This window comes from Pseudophryne corroboree, chromosome 6, assembly GCF_028390025.1.
Source record: "Pseudophryne corroboree isolate aPseCor3 chromosome 6, aPseCor3.hap2, whole genome shotgun sequence".
Classification (NCBI taxonomy): Eukaryota; Metazoa; Chordata; class Amphibia; order Anura; family Myobatrachidae; genus Pseudophryne; species Pseudophryne corroboree.
In genome coordinates, this window is record NC_086449.1 from 698685460 (window position 1) to 698710570 (window position 25111).

General features: G+C 45.1%; 1 protein-coding gene across 1 annotated transcript in view; it reads right to left on the reverse strand.

Annotated features, from left to right (window-relative positions):
• Positions 1 to 23896, reverse strand: part of FAT2 (FAT atypical cadherin 2) — a 229218-nt gene extending 205322 nt beyond the window's left edge. The window contains exon 1 of the mRNA XM_063928331.1: positions 23775 to 23896. The gene's annotated coding sequence lies outside the window, so the exon portion shown is untranslated. The remainder of the gene's footprint in view (positions 1 to 23774) is intronic.
• Positions 23897 to 25111: the final 1215 nt, after the last annotated feature.

Sequence of the window (25111 nt, forward strand, 5' to 3'; positions counted from 1 at the left end):
AGCTCCCCCCCCCGCACACTTTATCCTACACACAGCTCCCCCCCAGCACACTTTATCCTACACACAGCTCTCCCCCCAGCACAATTTATCCTACACACAGCTCCCCCCCAGCACACTTTATCCTACACACAGCTCTCCCCCCCAGCACAATTTATCCTACACACATCTCTCCCCCTAGCACACTTTATCCTACACACATCTCTCCCCCTAGCACACTTTATCCTACACACAGCTCCCCCCCAGCACACTTTATCCTACACACAGCTCCCCCCCAGCACACTTTATCCTACACACAGCTCCCCCCCAGCACACTTTATCCTACACACAGCTCCCCCCCCAGCACACTTTATCCTACACACAGCTCCCCCGCAGCACACTTTATCCTACACACAGCTCTCCCCCCAGCACAATTTATCCTACACACAGCTCTCCCCCCCCCAGCACACTTTATCCTACACACATCTCTCACCCCCCCAGCACACTTTATCCTACACACATCTCTCCCCCTAGCACACTTTATCCTACACACATCTCTCCCCCTAGCACACTTTATCCTACACACAGCTCTCCCCCAGCACACTTTATCCTACACACAGCTCTCCCCCCCAGCACAATTTATCCTACACACAGCTCTCCCTCCCCAGCACACTTTATCCTATACACATCTCTCACCCCCCAGCACACTTTATCCTACACACATCTCTCCCCCAAGCACACTTTATCCTACACACAGCTCTCCCCCCAGCACACTTTATCCTACACACAGCTCTCCCCCCAGCACACTTTATCCTATACACATCTCTCCCCCTAGCACACTTTATCCTACACACAGCTCTCCCCCTAGCACACTTTATCCTACACACAGCTCTCCCCCCAGGACATTTTATCGCTGGCACTGTGCACAACTTCCCTCGCCCCGCCCCCCACCACTACCACATGCAGCTCTTAACTACCTTTTTCTTTTGTTCCCCCATTGATAGTCACTGTCGTCGTGGGTGTCCTCAGGGCTCTCTTTAAGTGGCAGGAGAGACGGACGTGAGGTGATGGCATCACGTCGTCTCATTCCCGCCGCCGCGGTCAGCACCAGCAGCAGGGAGACTTGCGGAGGCGGGCCAAATGTGAGTTTGTGCAGCGCTGCTCGCCCGCCCCTTTTTTAATGTTGGAGACAGCAGGAGGTGACAACAGCGCTGTGCAGAGTATAGTGGACGGGCAAAGTGGGCTGGAGGTGCGGAGGGGGAGAAAGCATAAGGAGAGGTGCTGAACCCACTGGAACATCTCCTGTCCTGTTACGTCCCGCAGCCAGCCACAGCATACTGTAATGAGTCAATTTGACTTATTATCAGTACTGCTGACATTGCCGCTTCACCGCACCGCACCTCCGCCACGTATCTCCACTGGATCCAGCAGGGTCCGGCAGCTGTGTTGCTGCCCTGCCCGCTGCATGGATCACACAGCATTCTTACGCGCTGCCTAAACATTTTGTGTGCCCCTGATGCTCGGGGCCCCCCTAATCCTCGGGGCCCCATACGGGTGTCCCCTTTGACCCCCCCTGTCGCCGGGCCTGCAGGTAGGAGCATATCTGCCATCATCTATCCTACAATAAATGTGCAACCTTATTTTTATACATTTTACATGTATTATTGTAATTGGGAGCTGACATGTTACATGTACTGTGCTGAGATGCACTGAAGACAGCAATGGAACTGTGCCACCAAGTGGTTGAATGATCATACAAAATGGCAGAATACTAAAAGGAATACAACAGAACACAAGAGGACACGTACACCTCTTTTACACCGCCACCTTTGAACACGGGTTATTGCACATGAGCGTGCTATGTAAACGGGAAGTTGGGATGCGACCCTTCACTCTGCGATGCGACCCTTCACTCTGTGTGGACGAGCGGTGCTTGGAGATCATGTGATCACCGCTGACATCACCAACTCGTGTTGGAAACGGCGCTGGCAAGGAGCCTCAGGTGGATCGCGCCCGGGAAGCTTCCGTGTCAGGCTCCCAGGTGCAACCCGCTATAAAAGAGGTATTACATAACAATTTGGCATGTCTGGGAGACTGGACTTACTGCTCAGTGTGTCACACACCCTTATCCTGCGGCACTGCCTTTTGATGAGGCTTCGGGGGTCTATTTATTATGTAGCGCATTTTTCATCAGCACTTTTTCAGCACTTTCAACAATTTACGCACCTCAGATTTAGGTGCCTATTTATCAAGCCTTAGAGAGTGATAAATAGCACAGTGATAAAATACCAGCCAATCAGCTCCTAACTTCCATGTCACAGGCTGTGTTTGAAAAATGACAGTTAGGAGCTTGTTGGTTGGTACTTATTCAACGTGCTATTTTTATCACTCCCCAAGGCTTGATGCAACCGCTGAAGAGAACCTGTGTACATCTATCTCTCCAGCAATGTAAGTTTGTCCCCAAGCCACGAGCGTGACGCTGATGCGAGGCTCTATGTTTATGTTCTCTTGCGAATACACAAACTGGTCAGGCCATGCATGTGCACTATATAATGTGTTGTTATTCGTTCTGTGCATGTGGAAGGCTGAAGGCTGTGCAGGCGCAGTAAACAATTAGGGTTTGTTTGGGCTGTGAGTGTGTAGGCGGTCAATGCATTCAGACACTGCAACCCCACAGCGCCATTCTGAGATGGCATTATGTTTTGGCAGGTGGGCGGGCCAGGGGCTGTCTGATGCGAATCGTACTGAATTGCGTTATTGTGGCCCCAGCCCCGTCTGTAAAAAAAACCCTCCTGCAGTAAGCAGAGGCCTGGGGGGCTGATTCTAAGTCAGAAGGATCTCTGTGAATGGATGCGAATGGCGAGGTATTGCACTCACGCAGATGTCTTGTTCCTAATTACTCATTCTTGCGTATCTCCGTCCTATTATGAGTCAGATGGATCTTGGCTGGATCTGTCTTTCTAGGTGGCAGCAAATCGATCGCATGTACCACCCGATCAACTTTTTTTTTTTTAAATATTTGTTTATTAGGCAGACGAGATACAAACAGGAACAAGCAATAGTATTGTGTCAGAATATTCTTACAGAGTCATAAAGACACAGTGAACATCTCCTTGGGGATGATCAAAAACTGCAATAAACAAAGTGCTGTGAACCTAATTTCTATCTAGATAAAACTTATACTCATCAATTTTTTAAGATATTATGAGACAGTATGGGAATAGAAAGAGGAGTAGAGGGAGAAAAAGAAGAGAGGAGAGACAGGGACACAAGATCAAAAGCCAGAGGAGGGGAAGAAAAGTAGTAATGTTGAGGGGTGGGGTGACCCGGCCGGCCCCGTCCGAATGGAAAGAGCCGAAAAAACGTTATGTGAGAACGTTCATTGTTTAAAGCAGGGGTGGGGACCCTCAGGCCCGAGGGCCGTATAAGGCCCTCAAAGCCACTTGATCTGGCCCGGCCAGGCTCACCTAAACGAGAGGAGATGCCGAGCGCCCGCTGAGATTTTACGACCAGCGGGAGCCCAGCTCCTCAGCAGCAGCCGGAGGCAGGAGCTCACTCCTGAGCTCCAGCTTCTGGCTCAGGCAGTGTACATGTGTGGCTGTGCGGTGCTATGGGAGAGACGTCATGACATCTCCCATAGTTTCGAGGAGAGGGAGGGCAGCGGTCCGGAAGGAAGGAGCAGGGATGGTGAGCATTGTGGGGTTTTTTCTTTCTTTTAATGTGTGTGTGTAAGCGGCGTTACTAGGGGGCATAACTACATGGGGCATAACTACAGGGGACATATTTAATGGGGCATACCAACTGACAGGGCATATGTAATGGGCCAAAACAACTGACAGTGGGCATATCTAATGGGGCATAACAACTGACTGGGGGCAAATCTAATTGGGCATAACAAGTGACTGGGGACAGGCTAATTTTTAAGTTGATAATTTTTGTATGGCCCCCGAAGGATTTTATAAATATCCAAATGGCCCTTGGTAGAAAAAAGTTTCCCCACCCCTGGTTTAAAGCTTACGATAGGGCCAAGCCCCATTAACGGAAAGGTGGAGAGGTCTTGAAAAAGGACGTCCATGGTTCCCAGATCCTAAGAAAGAACCCTTTAAAATGCTAGTAATATGTTCCATAGAATAGATGTGCCAAATCTGTGGATTTCCAGGACGATGCAATGGCACATCTAGCTGCCAGGACCATATGGGTGAACAATTTAGTCTGACATCGCGAGGCCCCAGGGAGTGATACAGAGAGAAGGAAGTGCTTGGGACACACGGGGATGGAGATCTCCAGGATCGAACTGAAGAGGGATCCCAGTTCCCTCCATAGAGGGAGTAGTCTAGGGCATTCCCACCAAATATGCAAGAACGTACCATCCATTTATTTACATCTCCAGCAAAGTGGAGATGTGTCTGGAAACATCTTGGCAAGTCGGGTGGGAACATAATACCATCTATAGAAGAGCTTGTATGCATTTTCCTTCGCTCGGACACAAATGGAGCTAGATGCTAAGCTAGTGTAGATATCCGTCCACTCCTCAGAATCAAATGTTTCCCCCAGTTCCGATTCCCATGCCCTTTCATGAGGTTCCTTATCCAATTGTCCTGGGGGTACCAGTGATTTATAAATAGTGGAAATAAGTCCTTTAGTCGAGTTCGTGCGCATTGCAAGAACTTCCAAAGAAGTTAGCGGCCTATGATTAATCTGTGTAAGAAGCGTGGAGTGGAAATGTCGGATTTGCAGGTATTGGAAGAAGAGTGTATGAGGCAAAGCATATTTAGATTGTAAATCTGCAAAGGTTGGAAACAGTGAGTCTGAGGTCAGATCATTTAATAGTTTAATCCCATCTTTACGCCAATGTGGCAAGGCATTAGGGTGACGGCCAGGCTGAAACAAGGGATTATCAAATATCGGGACCAAAGGACTAGGGGGCGGTGCCAAATGGAATTTACGATTAGCCAAATCCCAGACGTCTAGGGAGTGGGAGACTACTGGCTGTGATTTAACGGAGCGGGGGCGTGTTGAACATGGGAGCCACAATAAGGAAGAAAGATAGTTCAAATTAAGAGAGTCGGTCTCAATTGAGACCCAGACCCTCTCAACTCTTGGAGTATTCCATTGAGTACATTGTGCTAGTGCGGCCACTATATAATAGGCCTTGAAGTCTGGGACCCCTAAGCCGCCCTCCGAGGTATGTTTTTGCAGTGTAACACGTTTCACTCTGGGCTTCTTTTTGGACCAGATGAATTGGGACGAGGCGTGTTGAAGGTTTTTAAAGACATAAGGCGGCACCCGAATAGGGAGAGTTTGGAACAAATAGAGGGGTATGGGCAAAAGGTTCATTTTAACGGCGTTTATACGGCCGATCCAAGAGATATAATGGCTTCCCCAGTTTTCAAGGTCTCTTTGAAGTTGGGCGAGCAGTTTACCACCCGATCACCCTTACTTGTGGGTGTGTCATGGATCTCAAAAGCTCCCTGTGATTCTGAGCCGTATGTACAGGGAAGGGAAGCCTGTATTTGATAGATCTCTTGCACCTAGCAAAAGGTTGGTAGCAGTGTTAACACTTACAAAGACACTTGCGGTGGCTAGCAAAACAACACTGGGCAGCATGGCTTTACACTTGCAGACACAAGGACCCCCGCATTAACTGAATGGCATCTCGCATTAGCATATGGTAGTAAATCTGGCTTCCTCACAGGGGCATATTAACAGATTATTTATTTACTTCCAGTTATTGATATAGCGCACACATATTCCGCAGCGCTTTACAGAGAATATCGGCCCTTCACATCAGTCCCTGCCCCAGTGGAGCTTACAATCTATGGGGGGTAATTCCAAGTTGATCGTAGCAGGAATTTTGTTAGCAATTGGGCAAAACCATGTGCACTGCAGGGGAGGCAGATATAACATGTGCAGAAAGAGTTAGATTTGGGCGGGTTATTTTATTTCTGTGCAGAGTAAATACTGGCTGCTTTATTTTTACACTGCAATTTAGATTGCAGATTGAACACACCACACCCAAATCTAACTCTCTCTGCACATGTTATATCTGCCTCCCCTGCAGTGCACATGGTTTTGCCCAACTGCTAAAAAAAAATCCTGCTGCGATCAACTCAGAATTACCCCCATGGTTTTGCCCAACTGCTAAAAAATGTACTGCTGCGATCAACTTGGAATTACCCCCTATATTCCTTACTACATCTACATGCACACACATTCACATTCGGGTTAATTTTGTTGGGATTCAATTAACCTACCAGTATATTTTTGGATTGTGGGAAGAAACCAGAGTACCCAGAGGGAACCCACGCAAGTACGGGGATAACAGTAGTCATTCCGAGTTGTTCGCTCGCTGCCATTTTTAGCAGAATTGTGATCAGGCTAAAAACTGTATACCTAGGGACATCAGCAGCTTCTGCTGATTAAAATGATATGCAGCATGCCTATATTCTCTGTGTAGCATTTCTTATGCAGGGGTGTAGTATGGTATGCCGGCGGCCGGGCTCCCGGCGACCAGCATACCGGCGCCGGGAGCCCGACCGCCGGCATACCGACAGTGTGGCAAGCGCAAAGGAGCCCCTTGCGGGCACGGTGACGCATGCCACGCTATTTTATTCTCCCTCCGGGGGGGGTCGTGGACCCCCACGAGGGAGAATAGCTGTCGGTATGCCAGGTGTCGGGATCCCGGCACCGGTATACTGTGCGCCGGGATCCCGACATTTGGCATACTGAAGACCACCCCTTATGCAGATACAGCCACAGTCTCACACAGTATATAGGCATGCTGCATATCATTTTAATCAGCAGAAGTTGCTTGTGCATCCTAGCCACATAGCTATGCAAATAAGATGCATTTTCATAAAAAAAGGTGCCTGACGTTAGCATTGAGGCAAGATTTATGAGGACACATCTGTATCCAAGCAGAGGCAGAGGTCCCAGTGTTAGTGGCAGTGTGAGTGCTGTGTGCATGTGAGTGGGTTGGTTGTGCAGTAGTGTTCGGAATATGTGTAAGGAGCATTATGTGTGTCATGTAAAAATGCATTAATAATGTGCAACATATGTGTAAGGGGCATTATGTGTGTCATTATGTGTATAAGGGCATTAATAATGTGTGTCATTATGTGTAACAGGGTACTACTGTATGTGTGTCATTATGTGTATGGGGCACTTATAATGTGCAGCAAATGTGCAGAGGGCACTATGTGTGTCATTATGTGTATAAGGGCATTAATAATGTGCGGCATATGTGTAACAGGGTACTACTGTATGTGTGTCATTATGTGTATAGGGGCACTAATAATGTGCAGCAAATGTGTGTGTCATTATGTGTATAAGGGAATTAATAATGTGCGGCATATGTGTAACCAGGTACTACTGTATGTGTGTCATTATGTGTATAGGGGCACTAATAATGTGCAGCAAATGTGTAGGGGGCACTGTGTGTGTCATTATGTGTATAAGGGAATTAATAATGTGCGGCATATGTGTAACCAGGTACTACTGTATGTGTGTCATTATGTGTATAGAGGCACTAATAATGTGCGGCATATATGTAAGGGACATTATGTGTAAAAGAGCATTAATAAAGGTTGTCATAATGTGTAAGGTGCATTATGTTTATAAGGACATTAATAATGTGTAAGGGGCATTACTGTGTGGAATTATGTGTATAAATGCATTACTGTGTGGCATTATGTGTATAAGATCCTCTACTATGTGGCGTTGCATATAGAAAGGACACTACGGTGTCGTCTAATATGAATAAAGAGCAATAGGGTGTGGTGTAATGTGAATAAGGAGCAATTCAGTGTGATGTAATGTGAATAAGGGGCTCTACTGTGAGGAGTAATGTTTATAAGGTAAAGTGATACTACTGTGGGATGTAATATGAATTATGGACACTATCGCATGATCAAATGTGAATAAAGTTGCAGTACTGTGTGGCGTAATTGGAATTGGGGTTACTATTGTGTGGCCATGCCCCTTGCCAGCAAAAACACACCCCTTTTTGGGCTGTGTGCCAAATGTGCGAACTGTTCCTATTTAAAATATAGGGGGTACAAACACTAAAATAAGGACTGCTATGGGTGAGGGGTGATTGTGGTGGAAAAGAGGTGCAAGGTCAGAGGCGGAACCAGCAGTGGTGCTAGGGGGCACCAGCCAAAATTTTGCCTAGGGCATCATATTGGTTAGGGCCGGCTCTGCGCGCAAAGTACTTTCACACAAACTATGCAATTTTACACAGGGCTGTGCGAAGCTTTTCAGTCGCTCTGCTGATCGGTGAGTGATTGACAGGAAGTGGGTGTTTCTGGGTGGTAACTGAGCGTTTTCCGGGAGTGTGCTAAAAAACGCAGGCGTGCCAGACGACAACGCAGGAGTGGCTGGGGAAACGGGGGAGTGGCTGGCCAAACGCAGGGCGTGTTTGTGATGTCAAACCAGGAACCAAACAGTCTGCGGTGATCGCAATCTAGGAGTAGGTCTGGAGCTACTCAGAAACTGCAGGGAAATATTTAATAGTAGAACTGCTAACCTTTCGTTAGCAATTCTGCTAAGCTAAGATACACTCCCAGAGGGCGGCGGCCTAGCGTGTGCAATGCTGCTAAAAGCAGCTAGCGAGCGATCAACTCAGAATGAGGGCCAATATACAAACTCCACACAGTTAGGGCCATGGTGGGAATCTAACCCATGACCTCAGTGCTGTGAGGCAGTAATGCTAACCATTACACCATCCGTATGGGGATCCGGTCTGAAGATCGACAGTGTCTAGGTCGACAATGTTTAGGTCGACCACTATAGGTCGACAGTCACTAGGTCGACAGGGTCAGAAGGTTGACAGGGTCAGAAGGTCGACGTGTTCTAGGTCGACAAGTCAAACGATCGACATGAGTTTTTTTTTTTTTAAACTTTTTTTTTACTTTTTCATACTTAACGATCCACGTGGACTACGATTGGAACGGTAAGCGAAGCGAGCCATGCGAGGGGACACGGTGCACTAATTGGGGTTCCCGGTCACTCTACGAAGAAAACGACACAAACCCCCCCATAAAAATCTCATGTCGACCTTTTGACCTGTCGACCTAGAACATGTCGACCTTCTGACCCTGTTGGCCTAGTTACTGTCGACCTATAGTGGTCAACCTATACACTGTCGATCTAATGATCCACACCCATCCGTATGTGCCCTCCTCCATCCAGACCCCCTCCTCTGTAACCAGCAGCAAAATAGAGGGTGGTAATTCAGACCTGGTCGCTGGGCAGCGATTTTTGCAGCCCTGCGATCAGATAGTCGCCGCCTATAGGGGGAGGGTATTTTAGCTGTGCAAGTGTGCGATCGCATATGTAGAAGAGCTGTACAAACTGATTTTGTGCAGTCTCTGCGCAGCCCAGGACCTACTCAGCCGCTGCGATCACTTCAGCCTGTCCGGGACCGGATTTGACGTCAGACACCCTCCCTGAAAACACCTGGACACGCCTGCGTTTTTCCAGACACTCCTTGAAAACGTTCAGTTGCCACCCACAAACACCCTCTTCCTGTCAATCTCCTTGCTGTGGTCCGTTGCGCCTGTGCATTGCGGTGCATGCGCAGTTCAGATCTGATCACAGGCTGTGAGAAATGCAGCCTAGCGATCAGGTCTGAATCGGCCCCAGAGTCTGAGCATTAGGGGGCACAGACTCTATTACGTAGATCTCAGAGGAAATGGGGCAGCAGCCATTTTCCTAGAGATTCCCTTATTGCACATTCGCAAAATGTCGTGAAAATTGCCAAAGCACCATTTTCCTGGTGATTTGTGGTTAGGTGCACCGACGGGGGACCCCAGAGAGGTGAGTATTGAAAAAATGGGTGCAAGGTGTGCGGTGTGGGCCCCCATGACTCAGGCCCATGTGACCCATTATAGATACGCCACTGCTTCCTCAATTACAGCCTCTCAGAATTATCCCTGTTTTTTTTACTGATGAATCTATTCTTTCCTCTTCTGTCTCAGAAGTATGCAAAAAATTAAGTTGTTGGGTATATTCTATAAGAGAGGCCTGGAACCGATGTTTCACCCATTGCTAATCCAGTCATGCGTTCCCAGCAGAAAAGTGTATTGTTGCTCAGAGCAGGTATTTTATCAGTATATCACTTTACAAATTGCAAGTCTCCAGGAACAGCATCAATATTCAGTTGTGTGCAGAGCTATCGATTGACTTATTCTCTGCTGCACAGCAATATTTCTTCATGATTAAGCAAAGGTCGTTAAAAAGACGCAGCTAAACCAGGGTTTGTTAAATGGTCGGCCCAGCCTCACCTTATCTCCTACTAGAGGATTTGGTGTGCCTTTGATCTCATACCCTTTGATAATATTTTCCCTAAAGTGTGTGACTTAATTATGTTGGAGCAGGGAGTGAGATTGGAATTAACCTCTCTCCAGCACGTAAAGAGTTCTTTAGGGCGGTCACAATGACATTTTGAGAGGTGGCCCATTAAAATATACCAATAGGGATGAAAAAAGAATAAAGGTGAGTGAAATTACCTCATGTCCTTTGAATATGTGTATCCTTAGTCCCACAATGACTGCAGTTTATCAATCACTTGCTGTAACTTTGAAGAGAAAACACCCTATTCAGATACTTTGGTGAGAGGTGAATTTTTAGTCCTGCAGATACCAATAAACCTTAACCTTGTTTTACTTCTTTCCCTTTACATTTTTTTTTAGTTAATACAATGTAATTAGCAGAATTGCAGGTTAATAACCAAAATGTAGCCCTGAAAAGGAAACTAATTTCCTGCCTGCCCTCACTTAGGGGATGATGTATCAACAGTGAAAAGAATGGAGAAGTGAAACAGTGGAGAAGTTGCCTATAACAACCAATCAGCTTTGAGGTAGCAGTTACCAAGTATATGCTATAAAATCATACTTGCCTACCCTCCCACAACAGCTGAGAGGCTCCTGAAAATTGGGTGGCACTCCTGGCCCCCCAGAAAGGATGCAAGTCTCCTGCAACTCACCCACACCAGCCAGCCAGCCCTCCCAACCGCTCGTACACCTTTGCATACCCCCCAACCGCTGCTTACCTAGTGTAAGCAGCCAGGGCAATTCCGCAATTTATGCTGAACCACGCCATCGCAGCCCTGCCTCCTGCTTTACAAAGCCGGTAATCTGGTCATTGTAGAGCGGAGGTCTGGACCACAATGACACAATCGCGCCTCCACGCCAGGGCCGGATCTAGGGGGGGGGCGAAGGGGGCGACCGCCCCCCCTAACACAGTCATAGCCACGCCCACTTTTGAGCAGAAGAGAGCTCTCCGGGGAGAGCCTGAGGCAGAACGATGTGCTGCAGTTTATACCACAGCAGCACAGAGGAGCCAGGAGAGCAAGGGTTACAGAGCATTTGCCCCTCACTTGCTGGTGTGTGGGTACTAGAGCTAATAAATACAATTACCCCATAGCACAGTCACATGTACATAGAACAATCACAAAGCTCTATCTCAGTCTCACTCAAAAAGTTCAGTCAGAATTGAGAGAGGAGGAGTTAGGATTGCAGATGGGAGGAGTTGGGACTGTAGAGGGAGGAGTCAAGATTAAACAGTAAACCGCCCCCCCTAAAGAAAAGTCTAGATCCGTCCCTGCTCCACGCCTCGCTCCGCCCACACACCTTCATGCCACGGCCACTGTTGTGCCAACCTGGCTGCCCTGTCCCGGAGGGGGCAGCCAGAAAGTCATCAAGTCTGTATAAAATGATACGTAGAATCTGATTAGTTGCTATTTGAACTACAGGTTGAATATCCCATATCCATATATTCCGAAATACGGAATATTCCGAAATACGGACTTTTTTGAGTGAGAGTGAGATAGTGAAACCTTTGTTTTTTGATGGCTCAATGTACACAAACTTTGTTTAATACACAAAGTTATTAAAAATATTGTATTAAATGACCTTTAGGCTGTGTGTATAAGGTGTATATGAAACATAAATGAATTGTGTGAATGTAGACACACTTTGTTTAATGCACAAAGTTATAAAAAATATTGTCTATAATGACCTTCAGGCTGTGTGTATAAGGTGTATATGTAACATAAATGTATTCTGTGCTTATATTTAGGTCCCATCTCCATGATATCTCTTTATGGTATGCAATTATTCCAAAATACGGAAAAATCCGATATCCAAAATACCTCTTGTCCCAAGTATTTTGGATAAGGGATACTCAACCTGTACTTAACTGGAACTACTTCACTGGTCCACTTTTCCACTCTTTCCACTGTTTGATACATCCATCTGACTCACACCAGCAACAGGACACACATATTGCAACCTGAAGATTCTTTCGAGCACTGAGCCTCTGAATCACTTTCGGGTTTTGCATTGAATGGGTTCGCTAACCTGGATGTAGTACAGGCCAAGACTGGGCGGTAAGGAAGATTATCTATTGCAGCAATAGAAAATCTATTAACATCCAATTTACGATTAAAATCTCATTGGGGCAGGTAAGTAATGCTCAGCTTCTCAGCTTCAATGACTGACAATAGTAAAAGGACCTTACATCTTCACAGGCCAGTCCTGGCCCTCCCTGTACAGGGGTGTAGGGAGGGAGGGAGTACATGGAGCAGGTGCTCTGGATGCGGCAGTGGAGGGTGCTGTCCGGACTCTTCTGGCAGCCACGGACCACACACACACACATATTGACTGCTGTCAGCATGAGTCACTGAATAGTCACGTGGCCTGCGACATGCTGATTCTGTGGGATGGATTCAGTCTCTGATGCTGCCTGCCAGGATCACTATGGCGCGAGTTGAGCAACTTTTGAGCAACACACACTGACAATAGTCAATGTGTGTGAGTTATGTATATCAAACCTTGGAGAGAGATAAAGTGGAGAGAGATAAGGTAGTTAGGAACCAATTAGCTCCTAACTGCCATGTTACAGGCTGTGTTTGAAAAATGACGGTTTGCAACTGGTTGGTACTTTATGTCTCTCCACTTTATCTCTCTCTAAGGTATGATACATCAGTCCCAGTAAGATAGGGGCTGTGCGGCTGCATGCGATGTGTGTGACTGCGGCTTTGCGATGCGTGGCATAATGTGTGACAGGCATTATGGTGTGTGGCATAATGTGTCAGGGGCATTACGGTGTGTGGCATAATGTACAGTATACTGGGCATTACTATAAGGAGGAAAAATGACAAATAATGTAAGGGGCATGAATCAGGATTATTATTTTTTCCTGTGGTGGCCAACGTCTGGGCTTACAGGTTGCAAAACTGGGGTATAAGGTAGTGTTTTCCTGCAGTGCCACGCCCCTTTAAGCAAAGCCACACCCATTTCAGCAAGGCCATGGCCCTTTTTGCGGCACGTGCATATTCGTAATTTTACTAGCTGCAATTATGGGGGGGATGGGGTGCGCCAGAGAATGTTTTGGCTTGGGGGAGAAAGATTTCTACTTACGCCACTGGTTTGCCAGCACTGCTCACGATCTCAGGCCCAGGGGGCAGAGTTACCCTGGGGCAAGGCAGCTAATGACATCGATCAGTGTGCCCTCCCCAGTTGGCGGAATCTAGTGAGTGAAGGCGGGCCGCGGGCAACACACAGAAGTGTGCCCTGAGCTCAAAGGGGTGGCTTAAATGAAGGGATGAGAGGGTCGGGTTAAAGGCGGCCCACAGAGAATAGAGTTGTGGGGAGTCAAAGGATGGACAGGGGCTGGGTAAGGTCAGCCCCTAACAATCCAGTAGAGGGGGTGTTGTAGCATAGGCATGCCCTGGGCACCATGGCTCCGTGTTATACCTCTATCTCTGCACATGTGGTACACAGCTTTGCACTGCCTTGTTATCGTACACAATTTGTACACAATATATAGTCCATGTCTGATCAGTATTATTTAAATAATATAGTTGAATTTATCATGTAAAAAGAAATTAGAACAACATGCATATACTGTACAAAGGGAAACTACTAATTAACTTCAAATGAATACAGGCATCCGTTTCCTTTACAATATCAAAAGGGATTCTGCTCTATTGCTGCGGGCGGATTACAGTGATCAGTGTATTATGCTGCAAACAGATAGCAGCAACCACATCACAAGAGTAATACTGTTTTACCAGTGGGAGGGATTCAGACAAACTCAACCACATAGAAGCAGCCACCCATTGTCATTATCACCACCACCATCATCATCATCATCATCATCATCAGTACACAATTTGTACCAGGGGTGGAACATCTGCAAGTGATCCACCTCCTCCTGACAGACGCACATGCCTCTTTCTTCCCACATGCGTCCCAGCATGAGTCGCATTATTACTGTACTATGTCTACTCTTGCATTTCCATTTCGCCTGTCTTAGTGCAAGGAGCAGTAAGAGCAATATGTGTCTCAGTGACCTAGTAACATAGTAACATAGTTTTTTGAGGTTGAAAAAACAGACAATTTGTCCATCGAGTTCAACCTATTTGTGGTCTCATATGCTGTATTATTTTTAGGACTAATTTAGTCTGTTGCTAATGTCGGCCGCTGTGTTTATTCCTCTTTTATTTTTTATTTTTTTAAGTAACTATAGTGCGTGATCTACCCACCATAACACTATATATCAGAGGTTCTCAAACTCGGTCCTCGGGGGCCCACACAGTGCATGTTTTGCAGGTCTCCTCACAGAATCACAAGTGAAATAATTAGCTCCACCTGTGGACCTTTTAAAATGCGTCAGTGAGTAATTAATACACCTGTGCACCTGCTGGGTTACCTGCAAAACATGCACTGTGTGGGCTCCCGGGGACCGAGTTTGAGAACCTCTGCTGTATATCCTTATCCATTAGGAATTTATCTAGCCCATTCTTAAAAGTGTTGACCGAATCTGCCATTACTAATCTCTCAGGCAGGGAATTCCAAACACGTATTGTCCTTACTGTGAAGAAACCTTTACGTCTCTGTGTGCGAAATCTTCTCTCCTCTCCTCTGGGTGTCCACGTGTCCTCTGTGTTGATCTTACCAAAAACAGATCCCCCGCAAGCTCTGTGTACTGTCCCCTTATATATTTGTAAATGTTGATCATGTCCCCTCTTAGTTTCATCTTTTCCAGTGTAAACATGCCAATCCTTGCAAGCCTTTCCTCGTAATCCAGCATCTCCATCCCCTTAATTAGTTTGGTTGCCCGCCTCTGAACCTTTTCTAGTTCCAGACTATATTCCTTTTTGTAGTATGGTGCCCAACATTGTGCACAGCATTCAAGATGTGGCCTCACTAGGGATTTATATAATGGGAGTATAACACTCTCATCCCTTGTGACAATTCCCTGCTTTATACATGCTAATACCTTGTTAGCCTTCTTTGCTGCAATCCTACTTTGGGTACTACTGCTAAGTTTGCTATCTATGTGAACACCAAAGTCTTTTTCCAGTACAGAATCACCTAATTTTACCTCATTTAGTATGTAGGTGTTATTTTTGTTCTTGCTACCACAGTGCATTACCTTACACTTGTCTGTAATGAAGCTCATTCTCCATTTTACTGCCCATGCTTCCAGTTTGACTAAGACTCAGCATCTCCCTCCGTATTTATAACCTTACACAATTTGGTGTCGTCTGCAAAAATTTACACCATGCTCTCCAGATCTACTGCTAGATCGTTAATAAAAATGTTGAACAATAGTGGTCCAAGTACAGACCCTTGTGGCACACCACTTAGTACTTCAGTCCAATTTGAAAAAGTCTCATGTACCACAATGCACTGCTTCCTATTATCTAACCAGTTTCTGACCCAAGTGCATATTGTGCTCCCTAGCACTAGTTCTTGTAACTTATAGATAAGTCTCATGTGCGGACTGTGTCAAAAGCTTTAGCAAAGTCTAAAAAGATTACATCAACCTCCTTACCCTGCCTAGTAAGCATAGTAAGTTTGTTTGACATGATCTATCCTTCACAAATCCATGTTGGTTCCTATTTAATAATTTAATAACCATATTGGCTTCAATGAACTTCTGTATACTCTCCCTTAGAATACCTTCCAATACTATCCCCACTATAGATGTAAGACTAACTGGTCTATAATTACTCGGTTCAGCTTTACTTCCCTTTTTGAATATTGGCACTACTTCTGCTATACGCCAGTCTTTGGGAACCATGCCTGTTGTAAGTCAGTCAATGAAGATCAAAAATAGCGGTCTTGCTAGTTCGGAGTGAAGCTTCATGAGAACCCTTGGATGAATTCCGTTAGAAATATGACGGAACCATAAGTATATCTGTTAAAATATGCAACCATGTCATTTTGGACACGAAGAATAATACTGTGATACAGCTATGAGGATTGTAATGTTATTGTATGTTGCATACTCTATCATTACTGCAAATACTGTGTTTGAATAACTAAACAGGGTGTCTTGGGCAGGTACGTTCCAATATATTGCATATGCATGATTAGACTCCAGTGCAGGATGTAGAAGACAAGTTGCACATGGACAGTATTGCTGGGATAGCTGGGAAAAGGCATCTGGATTAGAGAGTTAGCTTTTTTAATACAAAGAAAGTGACACCCAAATGACACATTGGTTCCTCCTTTCATATAAGGTAAGACTTAATAAATAGAGTGGTTTTATATTATTATATCCCAATAAACCACTAGCATCACAAAACTAATGGAAATGATAGAAAGGAAAGTATATTACAGAGATTTGTGTACAACAACCAGCAATGATAGCTACGTACTGTATTTGGCAGTAATCGGCCCAGGAAATATTTAGGCCGGAGCCTTGCTCCTGGACGACAATTGATTAAATATGTTCTGCAAAAGTCACAATGTAATTGATTTGCTTTGACTGCATTAAATCAGATGCAGCCCGTCCCACCTTAATGTCAGCTCCTGGATTCTAATTTTCAATAAAGAGGTTGTAATGCCGGGCTCGCTGCGCTCGACCTGCTTCGGCCTTCGTGGACCCACCACCCGAGTGGAATACCGGGCTGCCCTCAGGATTGTGACCGCTGGCATTTCACAAGCTGTCGGATTCCGGCGTCGGTATCCTGAACGCCGGGATCCTGACAGCCGGTATATTAACTGCATCCTGTCTGTACACACTGGCTGTGATGCACAGTAAGTTACAGATCTGCAATGACAAAAATCTAGAGTTCCTGGTAAAATCAGAAATACTGATATTACCCCTTTCACAAGGCACAAATGACCCAGTATCGACCCAGTATATTGGCAGGTCGACACGGGTCGCTGTGCGGTGTGAATGGGCCCATGGCGAATTCCCGGGTCGCCTGACACGGTAATTCAACCTGAGAATAAAGCAGTGTTATTCCCGGGTTGAATACCGGGTCAGGAGCAGTGTGAACGGGTTGCCAAGTCAATGCGACCCGGCACCTGTTCACTACATATGGAGAGGCGGTGTGGGGATGAGCTCATCTCCCAGCGCAGCCACTGCCCCGATGTCGGCTCCGCCGCTATGGCAACCCGATCTGACATATTGCCGGGTCAGGGAGCCAGTTGTTAGGGTCCAATGCCGGGTCCCCCACCCGGTAAGGACCCATTTCCAATTACCGGGTGGGACCCGGCATTTGCGATGTGAAAGGGGTATATGGGAGATATAATATAAACCCTGCATTACCTGAAAGACTGAGGTAGGGAGAGAATTACAGCTGCCAGTTGGCCGCTAATATTGCTACATAGTTGCCTACCCTCCCTCATTCTGCAGGAGACTCCCTGAAATAGTAGCAATCTCCCTGACTCCCTGAATAGACCAGCAATCTCCCGATTGCATTTTATCCATATTATGTAGCTCTTACATTCTTGGGGAAAAAGAGAAACCAGAGATACATACATTCAAATGGGCTCATCAGTGCCATTTCCTTGCTTTGGTTATAAGGCACAATGGGGGTCATTCTGACCCGATTGCACGCTGCAGTTTATCGCAGCGGTGCGATTGGGTCAGAACTGAGCATGCGCTGGCGCCGCAGTGATTGACAGGCAGAGGCGGTTGCTGGGGGGGGCAGAATGGCGGCGTTTGGTATCAGTTTCGTGGGCGCGGCCCAGCCAACGCAAGCGTGGCCGGACCAAAAGGGGGGCGGGCCGCAGCGGCTGCGTGACGTCAGACGCAGCCGCTGCGGGCCGGGGAGCGATGAGTAGCTCCCGGCCAGCACGCAAAAGCTGCGCTGGTCGGGAGCTACTCTTGAAGTGCAAAGGCATCGCCGCTGTGCGATGCCTTTGCACTTCTGCGGGGGGAACTGGCACTGACATGCGGGGCGGGATAGCCCTGTGCTGGGCGTCCCCCCGCATGTCAGTGTGAATGATCGTAGCTGTGCTAAATTTAGCACAACTACGATCATCTCGGAATGACTTCCAATGATCCCTATGGCTACATGCATTTTAAATAAGGTTTCTCATGTCCACTTACAGTATTATGGAACCTCTTGTAAAACACAATACACAAACAAATCCTGAAAAATATCAGTATATTTTCTTCAACAATTAGATCTTACTAATTTTGGTGCTCATTTACATTTGGATGTAAGTCACTTTTATGACGCGTCTCTCAGATGTAGCGGTACACGTCCGCACTGATAGGTGTTACTTTCACATCTCCCTGAAATGCTTTTTCAAAAGTAGGCAAGTATGTATTGCTATTTACTGCACATGTTATTAATAGGACAGAAACACAACAAATATAAAAATGTTGTAATGTGGAAACCCTAATTATACTTCAGTATGTACATAAGAAAATAAATATCTCTGGTGTGAGCTCTGGACTGGGAACCTACCTAATTAGAGATATTCATAAGACATATGCTGTAAACTACCTATATATCACATGATGTGTTGCAAACTAATTTTTTGTCCATGCCGCTAAAGTCCACTATGTAGCGCTTGGTGATGTGCACAAGATGTAGAGCTATATCACCCCTAGATGGGTTGCAAAGGAAAATCTTTGATTTTTGCGTCTGCAAGTTGCCAGGGAAATGGTTCGCTGCCAGGGGAATGGCAACTCGCTGACATTGCTTTCAATTAAATTCATACTTGTTTATACTCCTGGGAAGTCCAGAAGACTCCCGAATCTCAGGACACCTAAAAAGGTAGACATGTTTCCCAGAGGCCTCCTGTGGCCACCCGCTTACCGTCCGGTTCTCAAGTGTAGTGTGTGGTCCAGCTGACCGGCTTGATGACGTGATTCACACTAAATTCTATCATCGTGGCCCTGCACTCCGCTTTACAATGTCGGAAATCATAGCGTTGTATGGCTCACTTGGCTGCATTACAACCCCCTGCACCCCCACTTTACTGCCCCTTCCTGAAGGGGCCAGACGAAAACTCAACAAGCATGACTAAATTAACCCCAACTCTACTGTACATCTCTGTCCACAAAAGCACCATCACACCGCAGAGAACAAAGGTTCATGAGAATGGAATCGATAGACACTCCTTAGGAAACAATGGGGCTCATTTATTAGCGACTGATAAAAATCGTTGTGAATGGTAAAACTGGTTGCTTATGATAAATGGTGTTCCAGCCAATCAGCTCCTTACTGTCATGAGTTCAGCTCCTAACAGTCAAGTGTTTGAAAAATGACAGGAGCTGATTGGCTGGAGCACCAATTATCATTCACAACGCGTTTTATCACTCATTGATAAATGGGCCCCAATATGGCTATCACTATGTGTAGATAACACATGCAATCCTTATTAGTTTTTTCCTCTACGACTTCTGCCAGGCATCATCTCTATAGATCTACTACTCTTTGTATGAAGTATTTCTTTGCGTAAACCCAGACACACAATAGTGGCATAAAGGGAACTGCAACATGACCCCACTTATTAGCCGGACTGATGGGGGAATACACAAATGTTAAATGCTGTAGGCTTCAAGCATCTGGAGAGAAATAACAAAAGAGATCTATGGGGACTGTATTTCCATATCCTTTGTCATGTTTATTTATTGTCCAGAAGGAGGGCAATAGCCTGCTCTGGGCAGCATGTACTATGAGAGCTGTTCCCCTATCAGATAAGTGTGGGCTTGAGGACTGAACTCAGACAAAACAATTGGTAATGAGGGGATTATCTGTAGTGCTGTATTTACACAGGTTAGGGGTAGGAGTCCAGCAGCACATGTGGCCTGGCCAGCACTGCGTTTCCCAGATAAACCCTCCCCCATGTGCTTCTTTCCCCTCTATTACTCCTTGAGTATACATTGGTTGTCCATTGACTACATTCACACCCCCTCAACAACTTATTGTCCGCACCCTTGTGGCGGAGGGGGATGGGAAGTGAGCATCAGCATTCTGAATAATATGTCATTGTAATGAAATCAATAAAGCTTATTGAAGTACACGTTGATTGCTGCCACCGAATCAGCATGACAGTGGTGTGTGTGCAATGCTGATATCTGCCCCATAGATTCCCCCAGACATATGCCAGCATTACACACAGTCACACACAGTCACAGTCCCCGCCACTGTAGTTTTCCCTCAGTGATTGCAAACATCCATGTAAATTGTGGAATAAACGCTCTCCGGACCCTATGATGACAAGTGCTGTATAATATACACATTTGATGACATACAATATACATTATGTGGGAATACTACACATCCTTGCCAGTGTATGGAAAGTTGTTGCTGATGATAAACACGCCATACATCCATTACATGACATGGCACCGGCCAAGATCATAGTATATACAAATCTCATATTTTGTAAGATAACTTTTACACATGGCATAATAACAAAACAGAACTGCATCATACTGAATAAAACAGGTTGTGCCGTGACGTTTTTCATATAAACAGAATAAAACTCGATATTGATGTTTTATACATCATACAGCGTAGGAGAAATTCTACTGTTCAGGTGTCTGTATATAAGAAATAAAACGGTTACTGAGAACTCACAGCCCAGAGTAAAGTAAGTGGTTCTTTACTGTACAGATGGTTAACAGTAAAATCAGGACCATTGCCATGGATCCAAACAATCAGGGACAGGTCCTTAAACACAAAGGGGTATGTTTACTAAAAGTTGATTTTGGACGATGTTGATCGATTTTTGTTCGCTGATGGGTTGATTTTTGGTCAATTTTGTATTTGACGGTCTAAATTCCACATTTACTAACAGATGATGTTTGACATTTTTTTAAAATGATATAAAAAATCACTCTGTTGGTAAATGTGTGATTTAGACCCTTAAACACAAAATCAATCAAAAATCAATCAAACATCGACCAAAATCAGCTAGTAGTAAATATACACCCTAGAATTGGAGATGACCATTTCAGATGACCATGATGTACTTTGCTCATATCTATAATATGTAAACAGGCAAACGCATACAACTTGGCAACTCCTGAATTTCAATACTGCATTTGTCACGGACAACAACCCTGGTAATGAATAGACCCCGATTATTTGAGAATAGTATGATCGTAAGATAAGACCAACAAACCCCCTACTATCTCTTTATTGGGTATATATAACATTGTGCAGACCAGCACTGGCTGAAATACTGTATCAGTTATTTTGGTGCCACCTGGGTTAATCAATATTGCCCAAGTGCTACACTCACTTTAACTTGGGAAGCACAGTGGTACAATGATTAGCTTGCTGCCTCACTGCACTTGTTTCCTACCATGTCTTTAATGGTGTGGAGTTTGTATGTTCTTCCCATGTTTACATGGATTTCCTCTGGGTGCTTCAGTCTCCTTCCACAATCCAAAAACATATAGGTAGGTTAATTGGTTTCTGATAAAAAAAAATAACCCTAGTGTGTTTGTGTGCAAAGGTAGATTGTAAGCTCCACTGGGACAGGGACTGATGTGAATGACTAGATATATTCTCTAAAGGGCTGCGTAATATGTGTGAGCTACAGTATATAAATAACAGGTAATAAATACAAATTGCCCCATAAATCCCAAATCTTTTTGACCAACAGTCAATAAGTATCAATGGGTATTTTAGTTTTTGAGATGCCAATGAATTGAGTAGATATAACCATTTCCCCATTGCAGAAGTAGCAGATGCTGAAACATTGATGCAGCTGTTACATCCAATCATCCCATCTTGTGTGATCACTTTCATCATAAATCTGAGTATCAAGAATTGCTCGTCCACATACTGTACACTTTGGGGTTGGGAGGTGTTTAACAGCAATCAAGTATATACATATTACCTACTGTATCTATATTTTCTTACATTATATCCTATAGATCCAATACGCTGTACGAAATCTAGATAGGTATACACTATACAAAAATCTGTCCAATCTGGCTGGTTGAAATGAAAATCTGGTAATGTATGGGATGGATGGATCGATCCATCATTTGTCCTCAAAACAAATGAACAAAAATGGTTGTTCAGGTAAATTGGTTAAATCAAATGGATTTTACCAATTTGTCGAACGACTGTTTTTGGCCATTTTTCAGTGTTTGGGAGCAAATGGTCAATTGTCATTTACTTCCATACATTACCAGATTTTCATTCCAACCAGCCAGATTGGACAGATAATTGTATAGTGTGTACTTAGATCACTGTTAACATCTCATAGTCAACTAGTTGTGTCACTCAAAAGTTTCCAACTAAATGCTTACAATGTAGAAAGTGTTTGAAATATTTGGCACAGTTAAGCTCCAACGTATACAGCGCACGCTATCCGAGACAGAATGATAGAACTGACAAGTGAAACAGTTAAAATAAAATGTGCTATTCTTCATCTTTGTGAACATGTGAAATATGAAGTGCAGAGATTATGGAATCATAAACTCCTAATACTGTATAATTGAGACACACCTGCTCTATTACATTCACTCCCTGTCTTGCAACATCATTTTCTCCATTTCTGCATTTAATCCAAATTTTCAATATATTTATGTGGACACCCTTATAGCCGTGATCAATCACCATCTAATGATTGTATGAAGTGGCTTCTTGCCATGTGTGCCACTGCCACATCTCAGGATTGTTCATCCCAATTATCCCAATTACCAAACACATTCTCAGACATTCCTACCGTCCCCAGCCAATTCCAAGAGATATTCCTCAGTGCGAATGTCACATCACCACGTTGTTAGACACTGACTGGCTGCATCCAGGATGCTTGTAGCAGGTTTGGTCAGTTGCTGCCTTTCTAATTATTATTTACTAAGGTTCGTAGAAAATAAAGATCCTTTGACATGGAAAATTGGACTAGCCATGATTGTCTGTGGCTTGCTGAAGCCAGATGGTCTTCTGCTGCAGCTGTCAAATTCACTCCCCATCCTTTAAATGACATAAAAATGTTGCACAGTCTACTCTACACTATCTATATCCTCTTCCTCCGTTTTCTGCCTCTATCACAGCCTGTCTGTAAAGACTTTTCCCAAACTTCAAATTACACTTCGACAACTCCTTCCAATATCCATGTCATGAGACTAATAGCTCCTTACAGTTTGTAGGGTTAATTTAGCCTTAAGCTAAGCATATCCATAATCCTTACTAGTCTTATTTGATGTACTGTAATCATTGAATTCTTTACCAAGGTTCCTTTTAAATGTTTTTGCATATCAAGGACATGCGTCCTCCCTCAATGCAGGACTCCCACCAGCACTGATAATTACCCATTTATTTTCCCCGCTTTCCTGCATTCGTGCCTTCTGGCTTCTGTCCCATTGTTTCAGCTTCTTCTTTTCTTATCTCTTTGTTTTTTCAACTTTTTTTTTCTTTATGACTTAAGTGTTTTTTAATTCCTTTGTGTATTTTTTGCCCCATGCGTGAGTTGACCCTTTCTTGTCTTAACATCTCAGATCTTTCAGAGAGGTGGCATTTTGCTAATTAAAAAAATATATATAAATAAAAGAGAAATAGAGAAACTTACCTTAGGGGAACTGTCTGTCTGAAAGTCAGTTAAACCTTGGCAGACTCGGATTGGGGGTGTCTGACTTCCCCGGGGTGCATGAAAGTCTCCTGCTTCATGTCTCTCCTGAATGGAGCTGTGTCTAGTACGGTAGCAAGCCTGAATGTCCTAGAGTGGAAGCTGAACAGGTACAACCAAAAGACTTGCAGGCAGAAGAGGTGTGTCCTCTCAGCACAGCTCCTGTCAGACAGGCTAGGGTGGAGGAGGAGGCGGAGGGAGTGCTGCTTCTCTCCCTCAAGGTGAGGGATTGTGACAGAGCCAAATCCTAGATCTCTATGCAGATAGTTATATTCACTGCAGCAATTACAGTGGGGGAAGCGTGAGGCATTGTTACAACCGTGCACACACACACAAAAAACTTTTCTAGTGCAAAAAGCATATTGCCTCTACTAGTCGGTGTAAAATTGTGCTTGCACATCCCAATATAGATAGACGGGAGCGACACATGGAAAACTCTTCAGTGACATATCCTCCTCATTGTCAGAGGAATTGTGCACGCTTTGGCCTTGTGTACTCAGTCCTACCCCAACCACACTCCTCAACAGAATGAATGAACTGTCGCGATTCCATCTCTATTAGTTGTCTGGTAATTCTGCAAAGTACAAATTTACAAATATTCTGGGCCATGTTTATGGTTGGACGTAAATCCAACACCGGGCTATAAACATGATATATTAGTAAATCTGATATAGTGGCATATCTATAATGGGTGCAGGATGTGCGGTGCACACAGGCCCAGTGGCGTATCTATAATGGGTGTACATGGGCACCTGGGTCCATAGGGGGCCCACATTGCACACATTTCTTCTATACTTACCTATCTGGCGTCCACCTGTGTCCGTGTGTGTGGTCCCCCTCCTATCCTGTAGCCGGCAGCGCTGCTGTTAGCGCTCTGAGCACTAGAGACTCTGGCACAGTGCCAGTCTACAGCGCATGTGCAGGTCTCCGAAAAAATGACCACCACCATTTGATCCTCTTTAGATACGCCGCTGCACAGGCCCCTGGGTCCCAGCGGGCTATCACCGCATACTCTGCTCTTATTCCATAAACTCACCTACTGCGGCAGGAATCTCTGGAAAACAATGGGGCCCATACCATTGTCCTGGGAATCTGTGCATGTGGCGCTGTGCTTGGACACTGCACCCGGGCCCCCTACCCTCATAAGGCACCCCTGAGAGGAAGAGTACATCTGGGCGTACAATGTATGTGCAGTAAGGGAGATATAACCCACATTATTACTTATTAGTTGTATTATTATTAGTATTTATGTATAGCATGCTGGATATTTAGACCAGGGG